The sequence below is a fragment of the Triticum urartu genome, chromosome 7A (genome assembly GCF_056163025.1).
Source record: "Triticum urartu cultivar PI428250 chromosome 7A, HENAU_Tu73, whole genome shotgun sequence".
Classification (NCBI taxonomy): Eukaryota; Viridiplantae; Streptophyta; class Magnoliopsida; order Poales; family Poaceae; genus Triticum; species Triticum urartu.
The window spans coordinates 239,667,052-239,672,015 of record NC_141879.1 but is presented as its reverse complement, the minus strand read 5'-3'; the positions used below and the strand labels follow the sequence as shown (position 1 = coordinate 239,672,015).

At 50.5% G+C, this 4,964-nt stretch overlaps 1 pseudogene; it reads left to right on the top strand.

Annotated features, from left to right (window-relative positions):
- The first annotated feature begins 326 nt into the window (after positions 1–326).
- Positions 327–4,685, top strand: LOC125518696 (uncharacterized; annotated as a pseudogene).
- The last annotated feature ends 279 nt before the right edge of the window (positions 4,686–4,964 follow it).

Below are 4,964 nucleotides of genomic sequence, written 5' to 3'. Positions count from 1 at the left end.
CTGCATCTGGTTTTGAAGTAATCTGTGAGTCACGGGGACTCAGCAATCTCACACCCTCGCAATCAAGACTATTTAAGCTTATAGGTAGGGAAAAGGAATGAGGTGGAGCTGCAGCAAGCACTAGCATATATCACTACTGCAAATAGGGAATTTGCCATCAGCCAGCTCTTTGCCATCTGCCAGCTGATGGCAAAGAACGTCTTTGCCATCTGCTTATAAAAAACAGATGGCAAAGAACTGACAGACGGCAAAGAACATGGTTGCCATCAGCCAATTCTTTGCCATCTGCTAGTGGATGGCAAATAATCTTTGCCATCTGCCAGCAGATGGCAAAGAGGTTGGCAAATCCTATGGCCGTCAACCATGTAACGGCGTACCAGCCCCACCTCTTTGCCATCTGCCAGCAGACGACAAAGATTCTTTGCCATCTGCTGGCAGATGGCAAAGAGATGGGGTTATTTTTTTCCAGGTAAAAAAAACTGTGGTGTTATCCCCTCCCTCTCTCCCCACCCATCCAGGTAAAAAAAGGACATTCGCATCTCATCCACACACCACCACCTACCTCCTCCCTCTCCACCTCCTGCGCCCCTTCCTCCCACCCCCATCCCCATCCCGCTTCGCCTTCCCCCACCACCCCGACCTCCTCGACCTCTACCTCCCCGCCGACCCCTTCTTCGCCCCGCCCCCATCCCCTCCCCACACGCCTTCCTCCTGCACGACCTCACCGACCACGTCGCCGCCCTCGAGCTCACGGCCCGCGTGGCCGCCCCGCAACCGGCGCGCCGCAAGTACACCTACGCGGCCATGGAGCCCGGCAGCCGGAAGGTCAAGTGGACGGCGAAGGAGAAGCCGCGCGGCGGGGGCCGGGCGCTCAAGTGGGAGGCGGAGCTCGCCTCCCCTAACGACGATGGATTCGACCGCAAGTGGAGGTGGGAGGCCAAGTCCAAGGGCGGCGCCGGAGGCAAGACCAAGACCAAGTGGGGCACCGAGATCAAGGGCAAAGGCTCGCTCAAGCCATGGTCGCATGCCTACACCTGGGAGGAGGACTTCACCGCCTCCGACGACGACGAGGATGAGCTGGAGGTCGAGGAGCGCAGGCCGGAGAAGCCCAAGAAGATCAAGGCCGCCGCCAAGGACAAGGAGGTTGACAAGAAGAAGAAGAAGCTGGCAAGGACGTGCGTCCAGATCGAGGAGATCCCCGAGGACAACACCGCCGGCTGCGACGCCATCCGCAAGGTACGGTACTCAGCACAAAAGATGAGATTTTTGCGGGGGTTTGGGTTCTGTGGCCTGATCTGAACGAAATGTGTGATTTCCAGTAGAATTTCTAATAGAACCAAGTTACCTCGCGCTGGATTTGAGAGAAAATTTGGAATTTTAGAGGATGCTAGTGTCCACACTCTAGATCTGTGCTTAGTACTGGCTATAGATTGACTGAACTCTGCTCTGAATGATATCAGCTTGAGGATTCTGCTCCCTTGCAATGCACTACTGTCATATGTGTACTGACCGCCTAACATTTGTCTCTCTTTCTGATGATGCAGGCCTTTGCCATGGGGAACGGCAAGGGGAAGGCTAAGGAGCTGTCACCGCAGGATGCTGCGCTGCTCATCCAGATGAGAGCGAGAAGAGAAGGCAAGGCACGGTCTAGAAACTGTGATCAAGAAGTGATCCAAGACTACTTACGTTCAAGCATAACCCGAGACCGTGTTCTCTTCCCGGACTCCGACGAAAAGAGACCATCATGGCTACACACGCTGCTGATTCATTTTAATTAAGTTAAGTTTCAGGTTATCTACAACTTGACAATAACAAATTCCCATCTGCCCATAAACACGGGCACGGCTTTCGAAAGTTCAAATCCCTGTAGGGGTGTCCCAACTTAGCCCATCACAAGCTCTCATGGTCAGTGAAGGATATTCCTTCTCCCAGGACGGCCCGATCAGACTCGGAATCCCGGTTACAAGACATCTCGACAATGGTAAAACTAAACCAGCAAAGCCACCCGAATGTGCCGACAAATCCCGATAGGAGCTGCACATATCTCGTTATCAGGGCACACCGGATTGTCCAAGGTTCCGGTAGGCCAGCCCAGAGTTGCCCCTGGTGGCCACCGGCAGCTGACAGGTTGGACCAACACTCAGAGGAGCAGTGACCCGGGGGCTTAAAATAAAGACGACCCTTGAGTCCGCGGAACCCAAGGGAAAAGAGGCTAGGTGGCAAATGGTAAAACCAATGTTGGGCCTTGCTGGAGGAGTTTTATTCAAGGCGAACTGTCAAGGGGTTCCCATTATAACCCAACCGTGTAAGGAACGCAAAATCAAGGAACATAACACCGGTATGACGGAAACTAGGGCGGCAAGAGTGGAAAAAAACACCAGGCATAAGGCCGAGCCTTCCATGCTTTACCAAGTGTATAGATGCATTAAAGTAGACAAGATATAATAGTGATATCCCAACAATAAACATGTTCCAACAAGGAACAAACTCCAAACTTCACCTGCAACTAGCAACACTATAAGAGGGGCTGAGCAAAGCGGTAACATAGCCAAACAACGGTTTTGCTAGGACAAGGTGGGTTAGAGGTTTGACATGGCAATATGGGAGGCATGATAAAGCATGTGGTAGGTATCGTAGCATAGGCATAGCAATAGAGCGAGCATCTAGCAAGCAAAGATAGAAGTGATTTCGAGGGTATGGTCATCTTGCCTGCAAAGTTCTCAGAGTTGACATAAGCTTGATCCTCGTAAACGTTCTCAACGGGTTCCTTGATAGCGTACGCGTCTCCCAGATCTACCCAAAGCAAGAACACAAGCAAAGGGAGACACAATCAACCATGGTGCAATGCGCAAGCAACATGATGCAAAACATGGCATGATATGCGGGATGTGATATGCAATGCATATGCATGCTTCAGAAAGGAAAGATTGAACCTGGCCTCAACTTGGAAAACCAAGAGTTCCTCTGGAAAGATGAGTTGATTTCGATCGAAATCGATATAAAGATCACAGGAATCGGATGCACGGTTTGCAAATGGCAAGCAAAACAATAATGGCACAAAGCTGCGATTAACAGCACGAGGCCATCTAAATGCATTAAGAACAACAAGCTACTACACTCTAACATAACAGCAAAGCACATCGTAGTGATCCACTCAAGATGCTTGACCAAAGAATAACACTGAGCTCCGGCTAATTCACTAAATATCAGGTTCAAACAAGCATCGCAAAAGTGCAAAAGATATCAGGTTACAAACTTGGTGAAAATAACAACATGGCAGGAATTAACATCAGGAAGCAATGTTTAGAGCAAGATAACAACATGCTACAGGAACATATCATGGCAAAGCAAGGCATGGAATGAAACTACTCAAAGCATATAACAAAAGTCCCTTACTGACCATAAGCCAAAAGGGATCAGAAAATACAATGGCAACCATGTGAACATAACAAGTTTCGTTAACAGATTCAGACTTAGCAGAAAAACTGGAACATGGCAAAACAGATTCACGTAGGCATGTTTGTGAGCTCGATGCACTCACCACAAGTCATTGCATGACAAACTAAGCATACACCAATCAAGTAGACATGATAAATAAGCTAACCATGGCAAGAACACTCTCATAGCATGCATGGATAAACTATAACAACCTCGGCAAAATTGCTTAACATGTAAACAATCTGTCAGGAACATTTTATAGAAAAAGTAGAGCAAGATTGAGTCATGCTAGGGTGCTCCATAATTTCAAGCAAAGACATGGATGGATAGAGCACAACCATATCTCAAAATCACCCTTACTGAACATGCTCAAAAGAGGAATGGATCACCATGTAGCAACAAGAATACATGGCATATAAAATATTATCAGGGAAAAGACTTGGAAGATTTCTAAGTCCCTGAAATCAGCAACATCACGACAGCTATTTTGCATGCTTGTGCTAGTCACCACAAAGATCCCAAAAATACATGGCATACACCCCTGTAAAGATGGCATGGCATACTTCAAAACACATGTAGGGCTCAAGATCATAGGAGGCACACATTAAACATGGCAAAAAAGACAAATGTCCAATCTCTGTTAAGAAACTGAAACTAACATTACATAGCACTCTTGCAACAGCATTTAGGGCATCAAGATGAGCTCAAATGAACATGGTGCAATGTAATGAAATGAAGTACACATGGAGACGAACAATTTGATATGCTACACGCCCAAAACGGAGCCACGTGTGCAAAGTTATGGCATGCTGAAATATGCTAAAATAATGCAAACTGGGACAAAAGTCAACCCTAGGGTTCGTCCAGATCTGGATCGCACGCGAACCGAGGTTCGCCGGGGCTTCACCGGAATCGACGAGAACGGCGGCCGGGTCGTCGGGGATGCCGGAGGAGCGGGATCCGGCCAGGGAGCTCGCCGGGGCGGCGCGAGGCGGCGAGGGCGGCGGTGGCGCGACAGGGCGGCGTGGGCGGAGCCGGTGGAGGCGAGCGGCGGCGAGGAGGAAGGCGGCGCGCGCGGGGGCGCTGGAAGGCAGGCGGCGGGGCAGAGCGGGCCGGGGTTGGGCCCGGCGGGCCTCGGCTATGTGGGGCGCACGGGCGCCACGTGGCGAGCGGTGGTTGGGGGGAGCAGGGCGGACGTGTCCGGCCCGATCGGACACGTCCGGCGGCGGGAGGTGGAAGGAGACTAGGTTAGGGTGGAAATGGATCCGGGATTTTTGGTGGAGGTGCCTTTTTATACATAGGAGGAGCTAGGAGGCTCCAAATTGAGCACGGTTTTCGGCCACGCGATCGTGATCGAACGACCGAGATGATGGAGGGGGTTTAGGTGGGTTTTGGGCCACTAAGGAGGGGTGTTGGGCTGCAACACACACGAGGCCTTTTCCGTTCTTCGGTTAACCGTTGGAGTATCAAACGAAGCCCAAATGGCACAAAACTTGACAGGCGGTCTACCGGTAGTAAAGCAAGGC